Genomic DNA, 18,061 nt, shown 5'->3' with positions numbered 1-18,061 from the left:
AATTGGTGATATTTGCACCATAATGTGAATGTACTTAATGTACTGAACTATACCAAAAAAAAATGGTTCAAATGGTCAATTTTAGGTTCTACATCTTTAACAATGAAAAACAAAGAAGGAACGTGTCATTGGTACTTGAGGGACTAGGAGAGATCATGCTTTTGCAGTTAGTCATATCTCTTCCAATTCTCCCCCCAGGGTTCCAGGAAGACTAACCACACCACCAGACATGCACGAATCGCATCCATCTTCACTCAATAGACTCTAATGCCTACTATGTGTTAAGAACCAGAACTACAAAGATAAACAGCATACCATGTGCAAGGGTGTGCTTCAAGGAGCAGCCAAGATTCTTTGGGTCCCCATGACATTGTCTTCCTCTCATTTTATCATGCAGTCACCAGGGGCTTTCCAAGAGATGGAGAGAATGTCCCTTACCCAAGGTTCTGTCACCCTTCATCACTGTGTTTGATGTCATTCTGCTTCCCAATCCCATGAGACTCTAGTACAAACCAGCCCTTTGCCTCCAACTGACAGCTTCTCTCATCCCAGAAGGCCTTGCAATGGGTCCACGGGCCACCCTGAGGACAAACACCATCTCTATTCTCCACAGGGCAAGGACTTGCCCTGGGCACAATTGCAAGGTCATACCCAAAAACTCGGTCATACATATTTTCATACAGCACTTTTAAAAGTCAAAAATAATGCAAAAATACAAAAAGGAAGACAATATAAAACATTTTTGGTGCCCTTTTAATTTTTGTGCCCTAGTTATGGGCTTCACTTATCTCACCTTAGTTCCTCCCCTGCTTCTCCATGTCACTCTGTCTCCTTGGCATCCAATACCCAAAACCTCCTTCTTCTCTCAGACCTGTAACAGCTCCTTCCAAAAGATAATTAGGGGCCCACCTGATCACCACAGAGAATTCAGTCTGAATCATTCTAGGCTCACCCCCCTGGGAGCAAGGGAGTGGACCGTCTATTATGGATCAAATGTTTGTGTTCCCACAAAATTCAAAAATTCAAATTGGAATCCTAACCCCCAATGTGAGGGGGTTAGGAGGTGTGGCCTTTGGAAGCCAATCATGTTATGAGGGTGAAGCCCTCATGAACAAGATGAGTGTCTTTATAAGAAGAGCTTGTGCCAGGTGTGGTGGCACTGTCTGTAATCCCAGAGACTTGAGAGGCTGAGGCAGAAGGATCACAAGTTCAAGGCCAGCCTCAGCAACTTGGCGAAGACTTATGCAACTTAGGGAGACCTCGTCTTAAATTTTTTTTTTCAAAAAAGAGGACTGGGGATGTGGCTTAAGCACCCCTGGGTTCAATGGAAGGAAGGAAGGGAAGAAGGAAGGAAGGAAGAGAGCTTGCCCATACCATGTGAGAATGTAAGGAGCAGTCAACAGTCTCCAACCCAGAAGATAGTCTGCACCAGATCCTGACCATGCTGGTGACCTGATCTTGAACTGAGAGCCTCTAGAGCTGTGAGAAACTAAATACCTGTTATTTACAGGCCACCCGGTCTGTGGCACTTTATCAACACAGCCTGAAGTGGGGAAGGCAGCACATCTCTGCATACTCCCGGCCGTCTCTCCCATAGCTGGCAAGCCTTTGAGGCAGGGTCTCTGCTTTCTTCATTGTGTCTTTATCCCTTGCCTGGCACACACCTGGAACCCAGCAAGTTCTTCATTGGGTTGTCAAACTGACTTTAACACCTCTGAGTCCCTATGAGCATATACAAATAAGTACAGTCTCGTTCACATTCTGACTCTCACTTGTGAAGGTATGTGGCAATTTATAGTTTTTTTCTTTTCTTTTTCTTTTCCCAATGCAGGTTTCTTGGAGAGGTTAAGCCGCCTTTTAATCAAATGTGTTTCCCTTGCAACCTGTTCCTCACCATAGTCTCACTGAGCTGGTCGCAGACGCTCTCCTGTAATTACCCCCTATTTTCGGCTTTGCCTTCTAAGCCTTTGTAGAGGAGTTCATCCCCCTTGGGTAATTCTCAGCTCTTGTGTGAGCTCAAACCAATCCCCACCCCAGCCCCCAACAACCTCTCACAGACACTTACCGTTCACTATTTTATTTCTTTAATTGGATTTTAATTTGTCTCACTAAACCCAGATTTGTTCGAAAATTCCTCATCCCAGGTTGAAATTGCAAATTGAAATGACACACTTCTTACAAAAGAGAAACAGGATGTAGGCCAGGAAAATTACAAAGGGCAGAAATAGGGCCTTCAAAGAGGGTCAGAGAGAGTTTATCCTGCCCAAAGTCTCACACTAGAAAAGTGTTCCAGAAAGCCCACTTTGCCCACTGATAACCGAAGGAGTCTCTGGGTCATTGCCTCGAGTGGTCAAGGAAATAATCAGACAACAACCCCATTGAACATTATCATGATAAAAAAATATCTTGCCTTACAAAGTAACCTCAGTCATCAGAAACTACCACCACACCCCGGGAAGTAGATGTCCATCAGGGTCATCTCAGAAAGCCAGTAGTGGAACATGCACACTCCTGGGGCAATAGGGCCCACTCAGTGTGTCACGGATTGGGCTTTCTTAAAGCAGGTGCACAGAGGTAATTGGAGGTGAAATTTGTTTGTTGGGGATCAATACCTGAAAAGGAAGGAGGAAGAATCATGGGCGGAAGAAATGGTCAAACTGCATTGCAGGTAGGATCACATACTTCCTATTGGAATATTCATGTCAGACCAAAATATCTAGGCCTTAATATCCCATATATTCCCACCTCACTCAGTCACCTGATGCAGATGCTTCAGGTAAGATGACTCTTCTACAGTGGCAGATCCTTAAAGAGCTTATGGATAGAATCAAGTCCTTCCTTCAAGGGGGATCTGGGCAGTACCTCTCCATCTCTACCATACAGTGGAATCAATAGAAATCAATTTTAACAGTGAATGGGTTGGGTTTGGTCCAGTTCAAGGTCAGATGGAATTTAATAGGGTTTAAACTCCTGGAACACCCATTCCTTTTTTATGAACCCCATTATAGGACCAGAGACTATGGAAAAAATGGGAGAAGAACTTCTGAGAGTACAGGTGAGCAAGGTGGAGGAGAGGCCACCCAATTTGAGAAGCCAGATCCTTGAGCAGAATTGAACAAATGTCTTGTGTAGAAAGATCTGGCCAGAACCTCATCATCTGGACCTCAGAAAACTAGGTTCTCAGGACTGACACTGTCATGCTCAGCTCACGATTTCCATGACCAGTAGCCCAGTCAAGTACCGGTCCAAAATATGCTGAGGATGTCCTCAAGATAACAGTGGGGGCCCATTACCCAAAAGGCAGGTTGGTTCCTGCTCATCAGATATTGAAAAGCCAATGACATGATCTAAATGCCATCAGCGGGCATTAGGGGATCAGATCATCTTCATGGATGCCTTTTATACGTCTCCTGATCCAATCCAGACTGAATCGTGGAAGCACCAGCAGCCCCACTTCAATCTGAATATCAGGAAATCATTGGAGTGAAAGCTCTCTAAAACAACAGCAACTTTCTGTGGAGTGTCTACCTGTTTTCCACAGGTAGGTTGCAAGGCTGTTTCATGAACTTCCTTGCAGGGAGGGAATTCCTGTTCATGGTCCTGAAGGTACTGGTAAGCAGACTTGATTTCTTGTGCCTACTCCTAATCCTGACCATTGTCTTCTCTATTTATTTCCTTCCTTCCTTCCTTCCTTCCTTCCTTCCTTCCTTCCTTCCTTCCTTCCTTCCTTCCTTCCTTCTTTCCTTCCTTGCTTCCTTTCTTTTTCTTTCTTTCTTTCTTTCTTGATTAAGGCCATCCCTGATCAGACATTTCTATGCAGGGTCAACCAATACCTGTGACATGTGCTCAGCCCAGAGGGCATGGAGCTTGCTCCCTGCCAGGACTAGGGGAGGGAAATATTGGAGTTGAGGATCCCAGAGAGTCAGCTGTCCTTGCCTGGGGATGGGGAGGTAAGGGACGTCACTCTGGAGAAGCAACATAGCACCAAATGCCAAAAGAACAGGAGGGTATGTGGCAGAGAAGGTGGGGAAGAAACAACATGAGACAAGGCCAGCAGGAGAGGGGGTCTAAAATGAATGTGTTTAGGAGGCAGGGAGGCTTGTAGGAATAGGGGGAGATTTTCAGTGCTAAGTTCAATGACTTATATTTTAGGGACAGTGAGGAAATCTACTTAATGTCAAATGGCCCTCCAGAAAGATAGTATCCTCTCTGCAACAGGGTATAAGCATGCTTGTGTCATGCTCCCGCATACACACAGGGCCCACAGTGTTCCAGGAACTAAGGAAATGCTGAAAATATACGTACATGGTAAAAATGGTATGTGCATCTTGAACTCATGGTTATGAGTTCAAGATGCTTATGACTGAAGGTAAACCTGTTTGAATCTATTTATTGGACAATTTCCTCTTCAAGCAAACCCTTACTGGATTTCTTAGTCAATATTTCTCCAATTTTTTAATTGTTCTTCTTTTAATTTTAATGCATGCATTTTCTTTTTTATTAGTTCTTTTTAGTTATACATAATAGTAGAATTCATTTTGACATAATTATAAAAGCATGGAATAAAAAAATAAAATTAAATTAAAAATAAAACAACAGCAACAACAAAACATCAAGAGTCCCAATACAGATGGTGATCACTGGTTTTCCTTTCTATCAAGAACCAATCCCCCCACCGCCCGCCACTACTCCAGATTCTGGTGTATAGAGGCACTAGAGGATGATGTGGTGTGCTGTGTTAATCATCACTGGAATCCCCTAACCTTCAGGTGTTTTGAAGACCTTCTCCTAAATGAAAAGGCCATGGATCTCCAACTAGGAACTGCTCAAGACCAGGAAGATCATAGTGTAATGTCTGTTGAGGTGTTTCAGCTCTTCTCAGATACCCTTCCCCTATCTTCCATTCCCCTTCCCCAACCAACCCAACAGAACCTCATCCAAAAGGCTATATGGTGAGTCACAGCGTCCTCCAGATCTGGAAATCCAGTCCATTGTTGACTTGCATGAAGACAGGTGTGAGCTGAGAGGGGAGGTGTGAACTGCTCCCCTCTCACTGCTCCCCTCTCCATAAATCAGTATGACTACCCTTTAGTCTCTCCATATTCCCCACCCTTTACCCTAATCAGCACAAAATCTCAGGAGCAAGGCAGGTGATTTTGGAATCCTCCCAGAAAATCCTGGGGAGGTGAAGACTGTGAACACTTAGACACCATTTTATTTTTGCTTCTGATACCTATGAACCCATTTTGAGATGAATTCATGGTAAGTACCTTATAAGTGGGCATCTCCCTTCTTGGAGAGATCTGCGCACAGGTACAGACCAGAATGAAGACCGGGATGGAGCTAGTATAGAGAACAAGGTCCAACTTCTCAGTAGGAGGTAATGTATACAGGAGACCCCTTCCACCCTATCCCTGAGGAATATATGGCTAGCTCCCCCCTGACATACTCAATTTCAGTGCATCTTTAGGGACAGATTTCCTAAATTAACTTATAATCTGTCATAAGTTTCCTCCTTGCCCCTGCATGAGTTTCCAAATGTCCACCTGGGAGATGTATTAAAAATGAATTCCAGCCCCATTCCAGCCCCATTAATTCAGCATCACTCCTGGAAGGGCCCAGGTAGCTATGTGATCACCATGTATCCCAGGAGATTCTGAGCATCAGGAAAACTGGGAAGCCAACGATGCCTGAGCCCTGTCCTCAAAAATTCTGAATCTCTCATCTTTGGTATTATTGACATTTTAGAGCCAGATAATTTTTGTTGTTGTTGTTCTGAGGGCTGTGCTTTGTACTGAAGGAAATTTGCCAGTGTCCCTAGATGCTGATAGCACCTGCACCCCAGTTGTGACAACCAAGCTTTCTCTAGACACTGACAAATCTGAAGGGGTGAGAGAGAAATCAACGTGGCTGAAATCACTAGTCTAGGCTATGATCTGAGCATCAGGGTTATTTTTAAAGCTCTCCAGAGGATTTGGAATGCAGCTGAGGTGCTTTAGATTTTTCAAACCTTAATGTGCATGAAGATCACCTGTAGGTCTTGTTAAAATGCAGATTCTGATTCTGTAGATCTTGCCCCAACAAGCCCCCAGGGGACACAGTGCTGCAGGTAAGCACTTTGAGAGGCAAAGCTAAAGACTATCCTTTAATTGGGCCAGACACAGGTCATTTTATCCAACTGTTTAGGAATCAGTTTTCCTGAGCTAGCAAAGAAAAGGGTTGGGCATGGTTGAGAGACTGAATAGGATCTTGACAGTCTCCACAAAGGAGGCTTTGGGTTATAGGAGGTCAGGTTTCTATTAGTCATTCTCCTGGAGAAATGATTTTCAGGAAAAAACCACTGCACAGGCTCCCCCACGTAATGCCTTGCATTCTACAAATTATCCAGTGGTAGGAGGAATCCCAAGTCTGGACAAGTACCTCTGTCCATTTTCTGTTACAATAATAGAATAACTGAGGATGTATTCTCTATAAAGGAAAAAAGTTTATTTAGCTCCCAGTTCTGGAAGTTGGGCTTGAGTGAGGATCTCATGATGGATGGCATCACAATGGCAGGAGCACAAGCAAGAGGGAGAGATTACATGGTGAGCAAGGAAGCCATGAGAATCATCTTGAAGTCTTCCAAGAGAAATGCCCACTAGGACCCAGTAACCTCCCACTAGACCCCACCTTTTAAAGGGCCTACCACCTCTTAACATCATCATTCTGAGATCGAAGCATCCAACATATGAACCCTTGGAGAATGGATTGTATCCAAACAATAGCAGCAAGAGCAGCCAACTGTCTCCTGCAAAGAGCGAAAGGAGAGCAAAGATAGAGCCCCATCATGGGTGATCAAATCTGATCTGTATCAGTTGAGAAAAGAGCAATCATCTGTCTATACAATTCTTTTTTTTCCTTATTGCTAATCTTTCCAGAGACAGCACATGAAATATGACAAAGAGTTCTTTAGGGGAGAGTGGCAGAAAAGGAACAGAAAAAAAACTTGTAATCAGTAAGCAAAATGTTTATCTCCTGCCTGACCCTTTAGACATGTGGTCTGGCCTAGCCAAGGGCTAGGATCCTGCAAGTCTGGAAATTCTTCACTTGAAGCCTCAGGAAACCCAAGTGTGTGATGCCTAAAACCTGATAATAAAACCATATTCCAAAAACCAGGAAGAGCTACAAATTCTTAGGAAACTACAAGCAAAGTACTTCTTCAATGTAATAACCAAGAACAGCTAACATCATTCTTATTGATGAAATCCTAAAGACATTCCCATAAAGTAAGAAATGAAACAAGGATGTCCACTACCACCTTTATTATTTACTTTTTTATTGTTATTATTTGGGTAATTCTAGCTAGTGACTGGGAAAATAAGAAAAAAAAACAGTATAAATATTGGTGGAAATGAAAAACATTATTATCTACCTGGAAACCTCAAGAGGATTCACTGAGAACTTTTTGATATAATAAAAATTTAGTTAGCTGCATAATTACAAAATGCAAACACAGAAATCAATAGCTTTCCTATGTATGCTAATTATGAAAAAATGACCTATTAACTTATATTCTTTCCTGAATCACTGTAAGAAGGACTTCATGTTGGTTTTAAAGCTATGTCCACAATTCTTTTATCCTTCTTCTCTCAAGAGATGAGGCTTAATTCACTTCCCTTGTCCTCTGACTTGTGTTTTTCTCACACACACACTATTGCTCTCATTTGCTCTGGGAAAAGCTAGCTACCTTATCACAAAGTCATTCAGCCTAAGCAAGTATTAGTCCACTTCCTGCTGCTATAATAATAGAACACCACAAGACAATGTGCAATACTGTTAAACACAACCGAGTGTTATTTAGCCATAAAGAAGAATGAAATCCAAGTGTAGGACATTAAGTGAAATAAGCCAGACCCAGAAAGATAAGTACCGAACGTTTGCTCCTATATGTGGAGGCTAAAAAAACAAAAGGTGACCTGAAAATAGAATAGTGACTGCTAGGGATTGGTAGGGCATGTGGAGGTGGGTGGGGGAAAAGTAGTTGGATTGAATCAGTGAATGTTTAGAAATATCACACTGAACCCCATTTGGATGCACAATTAGTAATATATGTTGAATTTTAAAAAGAATATCATCAACTGGGTAACTTATAAACATCAAATTTATTTCTCACACATCTGGAGGCTGGGAAGTCCAAGACCAAGATGCCAGCAGGTTGGGACACAGTCTCTCTTCTTCTATTTTTGAGGACAGAATCCTCATGACATGAAACACTTCCTTAGGCCACAACTCGAAATTCTGTTGTGATAGGGACTAAGCTCCAAACACACAAGTTTAGCAGGGACAAAGCCATTCAAACCAGAGCAGCAAGAAATTAAGGCTGACTTGGAAGCAGCTTTTCCCCCTCCAGTCTTGAGATGACCACAGCCCTGGTCAACAGCCTGAATGCAGCCTCATGAGAGGATCTGCTCAAGAACCACCCAGCTAAGCTGCTCCTAGATTCTGACCCATGGAAACCCCTAAGACAATAAATGTTCCAAGGCACTGAGGATGGGGTAACTCGTCACTCGGCAGTAGATAACTAACGCAGGGTGCTTTGCCACTCAAATTCTCAGCTTGGGTGGTGCTAAGCAGAGTAACAGACACACAGGCAGAGCCAGAACACAGCTGGAAATACTAGTTTGGATGACAAGAGCAGCATAGATCTGGAAGAGGAGAATGGAGAGAGTACAATATACAGTGAGTACAGTGTACAGCTGACACAAGCATGATAGAGAGCGAGCACTCAACCTGCTCTGAGCTACTCAATGTCGTGCTCCCTCACCACCTTCTGTGAGCCTTCTAGAAAGGTTTGGGGGTTTTTTCTATGTTTTTATTACTGCATTGTAATGACACACAATATTTGGGTTCTTTTTTATGTAATCATACTTGTATGAAATTTAATTTGCTCCAAGGTTTAAGTTCTGTTTTTTGTTTGTTTGTTTGGGGGGAGGGGGTACCACAGATTGAACTCAGGGGCACTCAACCACTGAGCGACATCCCCAGCCCCATTTTGTATTTTATATTTAGAGACAGGATCTTACTGAGTTGCTTAGCGCCTTGCTTTTGCTGAGACTGGCTTTGAACTTGCGATCCTCCTATCTCAGCCTCTGAGCTGCCAGAATTACAGGTATGTGCCACTGTTCCTAGCAAGGTTTTGGATCTTAATGCTTTGCAATATCAAGCCCTGTATTCAGCTAAATGTGACACTGCTGAAATCTGCCCTGTGGCAAGTTCAGCTTTATTTACATATCAACCATGTCAATAATAACTGGAAGAGAATAAATGGAAGAGAATAATGGAGGAAAATATTCCATTTACAATATTGACAATTATAACAATAATATTAGTTAAGTTCCACAATGTCTACAACATAGCAAATATGCAGGATTTATATGACATAAGAAATAAATTATTACTAGGAAACATACAAACAAAAATAAAGAAGAGCCACTGATTCACTTAGTCAATAAACTCTTGGTTAAAAAATATTATCTCACAGAAAATAAGGGGAAAGCAATTTAAACGGTAGATGAGTGAAATGGCCAAACACTGTAGAAGTTTTCTCCTTCGAAAGCAAGCCATATCTGTTGACCTTAAAACTTTTTGTATTCTTCCACCTAGGTACTAGGTAGCCCCAGCCCAGCCCAGGAAATATCACAGAAGTTGGAAGAGGATATGGGGTTTGGTCTCTGGTTAATCACCAAAAAAAAAAAAAAACTAATTTAGTCAGCTTTATATGCAAAATAGGAAATAAAGGCTTACTTCTTTAAAAAAAATTTTTTTGAAAGGAAACTCTTGAAAAAAAAATTTTTAAATAAATACTGCTGTGGCATCAGGGTGCTCTAAAACAGAATATCCCCAAAATGTTGTATTTGGGGCACCATAGTTAACTTTTGAATGTCCTTTCTGAATTTAAACATTTTCATCACCTTTTCTTACAATCTCTCATTTCATAAAATCATCAAAAAAAATCACCTTTGCAGAAATTGTCATAATGCTGATGGTAAATTTACCAAGACCTTATATCATATCTATGTATTGAGAATTAGAGCGTCAGTGGATCTCCTTTCTCTGAACTCCCCATTGATCCATTCACATGGCAATGACAGAGACAATGACTGGTGGCGTGTTCACTAAAAGGCATCTTTTTCAAGGATGTGGGAAGAAAGGTACTCTCAGACATTGCTGGTGAAACTGAAAATTGGTGTAAACACTCTGGAAAGCAATATGGAGATTCCTTAGAAAAGTTGGAATGGAACCACCTTTGATCCAGTTATCCCACTCTTTAACACATACTCAAAGGACTTAAAATCAGCATACTACAGTGACACAGCCAATAAATGTTTATAGAAGCTAAATTCACAATAGCTAAGCTATGCTATGGAACACACCTGGGTATCCTTCAACAAATGAATAGATACAGAAATGTAGTATATATACACAGTGGAATAAAACTCAGCCATAAAAAGAGAATGAAATTATGACATTTGCTGGTAAATGGATGAAACTGGAAACTATCATGGTAAGTGAAATAAGCCATTCCCCCAAAACCAAAGGTCAGTATTCTCTCTGCTATGTAGATGCAGCCACAATAAGGCGGGTGGGGGACTAAGAAATCCGTTGAATTAGACAAAGGAGAATGAAGAGAAGGGAAGGGGAGGGGAATAGGAAAGACAGTAGAATTAATCAGACATAACTTTGCTCTCCTTGTATTTGAATACATGACCAATGTAACTCTGTATCATGAACAACCACAGAATAGGATCCTAAACAGAATAAGTTATACTCCATGTAAGTATAATATGCCAAAATACATTCTACTGTCATGTATATCTAAAAAGAATGAATAAAATTTTTAAAAGGTGCCTTTTTAAATTGTCCATTTTAAAATTTTATGCCACACAAATATGAAATTTAGTAACTCAAAACTGAAGTGGGCAAAATTATTGTAATCATGCAGAAGATTCCCATATAGTCCGCCTATGGCAGTAGGCACTGCCATCATTCCCATTTTACAAACAAGGAAAGCAAAGCCAAGGCAGGGGCCCCAGGGGATGCAGGGCTAGTAAAGGGGCAGAACTGAGATGCAAATGCCAGCAGGCTCACCTCTACACTCCTAGTCACTTCAACAGTACAGACTGTGTTGTAGGCATTAAAAAGAAGATGCAGGAGCAGGTGGAAAACTGACCTTCTGAAGCCAGGACAAGGCCAAGAGATCTATGTGATCCACTCCCGCCCCCTCTACCAGAGAAGTTCTGCTTTTAATTTTGCATGTTGGGATTCCACAAAAGATTTCATTTGTAAGAATGACCAGAATGACCACATTGAGGAGAGAAAGGTTAAAACCAGAATTACAGCAGAATATCCAATGACATGAGGAAATATAAAAGGGAAAAACAATTTTCAAAGTGACACATAGAGCAGGACACCAATTTTTTGTAAAAAAGCAACACCCATACATATGACGGGGAAAAAATACATCAAATGGTAATAGTGTTTATATTTAGATTGTAGAAATACAAGGAATTTTTTCTCTTTTTTATATTTTAAATTTTCTGCATTGGATACCTTTAATTTTTAAAAAAATTAAAGCACATAAAATTGCTCATCATCATTAGCCATTAGGGAAATGCAAATAAAAAACCACAAGGAAACACCATTTCATACCCCCTAATAGTGATAAAATTAAAAATACAGGCACTAATAAATGTTGGTGAGGATGTCAAAACCCAGAACCCTCGTTCATTGCTGGTGGGAATATAAAATGGCACAATACTTTAAAAGACAGTTTGGCAATTTCTTAAAAAGGGAAACATGAATTTTCCATATGATCCAGTAATTCCAATGTTAGGTCTACCCTAGGAAATGAGAACTTATTTGCATGTAGACTCATACATGAACATTCTTATCAGTGCTACTCCACAAAACTGGAAACAAGCCAAGCTTGGTGGCACACACCTAAAAACAGCAACTCTGGAGGCTGAGGCTGGAGGATCTCAATTTGAAGGCCAGCCTTGGCTATTTAGTGAAACCCTGTCTCAATTTTTTTTTTTAAAAAAAGGGGGGGTAGGGGGCTCTGGAGTATAGCTTAGTGGTAGGATATCCCTGGTTTGGATCCTCAATACAGCAAAAATTTAAAAATGAAAACAATATAAACATCCATAAATTGGCAAATAATAGACAAAATGTGGTATGTACTTGCAATGGTCAACTGCACAGTAGTAAAAAGGACTGGTTTACCAATACTTGGCATAACACAGATGAACCTCAAAAACACTGTTCTCATTAAAAGAAGACAGAATCAAGAGACCATATATGGTATGATTGCATGTATGTGAAAGATCCAGAAATAGCAAAGCTATATGGACAGAAAGCAGATTACTAACCTCTTGGGGTAGGGACAGAGACAAAGGAAAGGAGCATTAATGTAAGGAACTGTGTGAGATCTTATGGAGGTGATGAGGGTACTCTAAAACTAATTTATAGTGATAGTTGACAATCTGGTAAATTTAATAAAAATCATTGAATTGAACATTTCAAAAGGGTGCATTATAGGGTATGCAAAATGTGCCTCAATAAAGTTATTTTTAAACAATTAAAAACAAAATGATACCAGGAAGACACTCAGGGGGCTCAAACACATTTAAACCAAAGACATTGCACAAATCCAAGGATTAAGTGGCCACACATCCAAGCACACACCAATGAGTCAAAGGATGATGAAAGAGGAGAGAGATTCTTCTAAATTGTGCATCTCAAACTTTTCTCAGAAAGAGCCCTTCAGCAGGTGAGGATGTGCGTCCTTGTATCACCTCTGGAAGGTCGTGGATGAAGCAGCCTGTGTCGTGTTTGTAGTGTTTACAGCTACTTTAAATTCTAATTGGCCTTGGGCCTTCACCCTGGACACTTACTATCACTTTCTAACCTTGCTCCTCTCAATTTTCTCTGAAGCTCTTATCATTCGGCTCTGCCACCTGTCGCCCTCCATCTCTTCTCATCTGAGCACCCAGCAAACTCGAAGTCACTTTCCCTCATTCCTGAAGATCTTGGCACCTCTGAAGGTTTTCTGCTTCACCTCAGCAGGAGATTTCAGCCTCCGTGTACATGATGCATTCGACAACCTGGCTTTGAGCTTGGCACGGAGTCGAAGTGGGGCGAGTCTCAAGCCAGGAGCCACAGAATGTTGAAGAATGAATTCGTGAATTGGAGCCTGTGGAAAGGCCATCCCTCTGGAAGAAAGGAGCCTATGTGGCAAGAGAAGGCTGGGAGAGGGAAGCCCACAAGGCACTGGAGGCTGGTGACCTAGAAGAATGTATCTGTTTTAAAACAATGCCTACTGCACCCCTGTTTAAACAGATAAAATCAGAAAGGAAGGAGGGAAAGAGGGAGGGAAGAAAGGGAGGGAGGAAGGAAGGGAGGGAGGAAGACTGTGCCAAATTCTCACTCCTTGCTGGTGAGGCTGCAAAGGAATGCTGTCGCTTTGGGAGAGAATCTGGCCGTTTCTTGACAAGCCAAACACGATCTTACCGTACAAACTAGCAGTCTCACTCCCTGGTATTCACTCAACTGATTGAAAGTCACTGTCCACACAAAGACTGACCAGGAACAGCTTCCCCTTCCCCTTAAGGGTAAACTTGAACCGTTCTCTCCTTAACCACAGGCCCCAAACTCCTCTCTCAGAGCGTGAAGGCTGACAATGGTAGACTCCTCCTCCCAGTCTTGCCAGGTGTACAACCCAGGAACTTTCTCAAGCCTGTAAGAGCCATCCTTTGCGAATGTGAAAACAGTGTTCCTGTCTTCAGTCTCTAGGGAAGATTCGGAATTCAACTTCAAGAAGCGCCAACTAGCAAACGTAGACAGCTTGATTGTAGATACGTGGATGCCCGGATGCGTGGATACATGGATACGTGGATACGTGGATACCCGGATGCGTGGATACGTGGATACCCGGATGCGTGGATACGTGGATACCCGGATGCGTGGATACGTGGATACCCGGATGCGCCTTCTCCATAACACCCTCCAGCGCTTTTCCTCTCGCTCAACCGAGGGCTTGTAATACTCCCCTGCCTTGTTTCAGCAGAGCTGACTTCAGTATCTTACCCTTGTTGCAGTAGTCTTGAATAAAGTCATCGGTGCCTGTTTAACTTGCCTGATGCAATTATTCTTTTGCAGAACACACACAAATATTCATAGCAGCTTTATTCATAATCATAAAAAAAAACTGAAAGCAAACCAAGATATCCTTCCACAGATAATAAATAAAGTGTACTGCATCCATCTAATGGGAAGCTATTCCATAGTAAAACCAATGCACCATCAAGCCATTAAGTTAAATTAGTTTACGGGGGCAGTACCAGGTTTGAACTTGGGGGCACTAGACAGCCACATCCGAGCTCTATTTTGTGTTTTATTTAGAGACAGGGTCTCATTGAGTTGCTTAGCGCCTCATCATTGCTGAGGCTGGCTTTGAACTTGGGATCCTCCTGCCTCAGACTTCCAAGCTCTGGGGATTACAGTTGTGCGCCACCCCCATGAATTAATTTTTAATGCATATTGTTAAGTAAAACCAATCGAAAAGATTTCATTTTCTCTGACATTCCGGGGAAAAGCTTGACTATGATGTTGGTGAACAGATCAGGAGTTCAGAGTGGGAGGGGATTTTCAGGATGATGAAACATTTCTCAGTGACTGTGTGGTGGTGGATACGTGGCACTTTGCATTTGTCAAAACTCATGGAGCTTTAAAAACACAGAGTAAACCTTCATAAATGCAAAATTTACAATGGACGTTTTGGTGATTGGAAGATCCTAGAATGGAAGGCAGACTATAACAAAAGAACCTGACTACATTACAAATGTATGAACTAATCTTGCTGAAGGGGGTGGAGGGTAAAGGTGCTGATCGACCTCACCTTGGAAATGAATTCTGTCTGCAAGATTAAAGGCAAAAGAATTATATACAAGCATTCTACAGCATGTGAATACTGGGAGTAAAGAGGCCACAGGACTTATGGTGGAGGCCAGGTTTCTCACTGTTACAATGAGAGATTAGAAATTAGCAAGGGATAAGGTTAGAATGACTCATGGCATTGACTATACATGAAAGTCCGCAAAATCAGTATGAACTCGTATTTAGTTGAATAGACGTACAGATGGAGACACGCAGAATTTGTTATAGATATTTGTATACAAAGAGACTATATACACACGTTTCTCTAACAGACCAGAGGGTCTAAAAGTATCGACATTCTAATAGGAATGAATACACGACACCTACCATCCAAATCTTGGTTTCTAGTACTGTTCTGTAATTAAAGGAACCTGGATTCCTTGAAGAAACAGTTGATTCTAGGACCTGAGGCAGAGAATATTCAAGATGAGCCTGGAACCTCTGAGAGGGCCAGAAATTAAGGAAGTGCTAAAAATAACTTTTTAAAAAACCACAATGATGTGGATATGGATATGCCAGAGATGCAGGAGCCAACTCAGAGAGCTCCCAGTGGCCAAAGCTGGAACCATTTTAAGAGCAAAACCAGACAGTTTTTGGATTATAACCCAAAGTACGAAATAATTTTCCATGAGTCCATATGGATATAAATAAAAGATGGAATAAATGAATTAATTGAGGAGAATAAACAAATCTCCCATACAGAATAATTTATGTACCAAATGTTTTCTCTTAAAGGAGATGAAGCGTAACTCTCCACTCCCTAAGTGTGGGCTGCCGAACGACTTACTTTCAGAAAGTCTGGAGACGGGAGGAGAGAGAGGGAGAGCAACTTTACAGTAACTTTCCAGAAGCTGGCCAGCACTACACAAGCCATGGGGTCCATGTCAACAGCAACAGCAATAGGCACAGCCTTTGACATGATGTGATGAGAACTGTACTTCAGCTCTTCTAACCCCAGCTAATCATGAAAATTTAAAAAAAAATGTTAGACAAATCCCAACTGGGTGACATTGTATGACCTGCACTCTTCAAAACGGTCAAGGCCATCAATAACCAGGAATGGCTGAGACACTGTCACAGCTAGGAGGAGACAGGATAGATGTAATGTGGTAACCTGCATAGGAAAATAGAAAAATAAAGGAAAATCAGTAAAGGCTGAACAAATCTGAATAAATCATGGATCTCAGTTCATTTTAAACAGAGTAACTACTCTAGGCTTTTTTCCCCACCTTGACACACTTTTCTGACATTGCCCTCTGATTCAAAGTTGTCTCCCCATCTCTGACCAGGACTTGTGTATTTTAACCACTGGGTCATAAGCTCCCTGAAGCAGGAAGCATGTCTGCCTTTTTCATTATTGCATTAATAACAAAGATGAAGTCTAAAAATCCTTCCTCTATCCTGTGCTAATCCTCCAGCTAATACCCAATTTCTCCTCACTTATTCATCTGAATGTCTCAAAAGAGTAACTTACTATTGCTCTATACTGTCCTTCCTTCCAATTTTCAACCCCTTAAATTTGGCTTCTACCTCCTATCAGTGCTCTACTGAAATTTCTCCTCCTGGTCTTCAGTGACCTCCATCCTGCCAAAACCTTAAACTTTTGGATGATGTCCTTTCCCTGGGTGCCTGGACCCTGTCCCTATTTTAGGTAATATAATTATCTCCTATGTATCTGTCTTTCCCATTGAGATAATCTTAAGGGCAGAAATTATGTCAAGATTATTCATCTTTGTATCTTCAGCATCTAGCACGTTTCTCAGAACTTAGTAGGTGCTCAGTAAGTTTTTCCTTGTTGTTGAAATTCTGAGATGTACAGCCAAATGTGCCATAGGTGAAGAACCACTATAAGTTTTTGCTCCCAAAACAAGATTTATTTTTTGTTGTTATTTATTTGTTCTTTTTAGTTATCCATGACAATAGAGCATATTTTGATTTATTATACATACATGGAGTATAACTTCCCATTCTTGTGGTTGTGCATGATATGGAGTTACACTGGTCGTATATTTATACATGAACTTAGGAAAGTTATGTCTGATTCATTCTACTGTCTTTCCCATTCCCATCCCTCCCTCCCTTCCCCCCACCCCAACTCCCCTCTGTAGAATCAGAGGGAACATTCAACCTTTGGTGTTTTGGGATTAGCTGTTTTCACTTAGCATGATAGTCTCAAATTTCATCCATTTACCAGCAAATGCCATAATTTTATTCTCATTTATGGCTGAGTAATATTCCACTGTGTATATATACCACATTTTCCTGTTGAAGGGTGCCTAGATTTGTTCCATAGCTTAACAATTGTGAATTTAGCTGCTATAATTGAGCAGCTATGTGGCCGTGTCACTATAGTATGCTGATTTTAAGTCCTTTGGATATGTGTTAATTAAGGAGTGGGATAATTGGGTCAAATGGTGGTTCCATTCCAAGTTTTCTGAGGAATCTTCATCCTGCTTTGTAGAGTGTTTGCACCAATTTGCAGTCCCACCAGTAATGTATGAATATACCTTTTTCCCCACTTCCTCACCAACATTTATTTGCATTCTTAAAAATTGCCATTCTGACTGGAGTGAGATGAAATCTCAGTGTAGTCTTAATTTGCATTTCTCTAATTGCTAGTGATGTTGGATTTTTTTATATATTTGTTAACCAGTCATATTCTTCTGTGAAGTGTCTATTCAGTTCCTTTGCCAATTTATTGATTGGATTATTTCTAAAACAAGATTTCAAAAGGCATCTTTGTGTTTAAGCTTCCATTCAATATGGAGTTTGCTTCTTGTGTGATTGTTTAAGTGAAATTTGATTCCTCAAAGAAAAACAAGGAAGATAATTCTCTTGGGCCTTGCACTCCTGATGCTTAGGAGAGCTGAAACACCACCATGAACCTGCAAACTTATGGGGTGGACAAGAATTATATTCCACAGGAGTTCTCTGGGGGCACTGTTCACGAACAGGTGCACACTCACAGGTACATGCACTCTGTGATTTTAGAGACACTGGAGTGTTTTCATGCCTGAATATTTTCCTCCTTTACCTGCTGGCTAATGCTGACCTTCAGCCAATAGTCACCCATCTAGCTTAAGGCTTT

This window comes from Ictidomys tridecemlineatus, chromosome 3, assembly GCF_052094955.1.
Source record: "Ictidomys tridecemlineatus isolate mIctTri1 chromosome 3, mIctTri1.hap1, whole genome shotgun sequence".
In the NCBI taxonomy this organism is placed as follows: Eukaryota; Metazoa; Chordata; class Mammalia; order Rodentia; family Sciuridae; genus Ictidomys; species Ictidomys tridecemlineatus.
Note: the sequence above shows the minus strand (reverse complement) of the source record.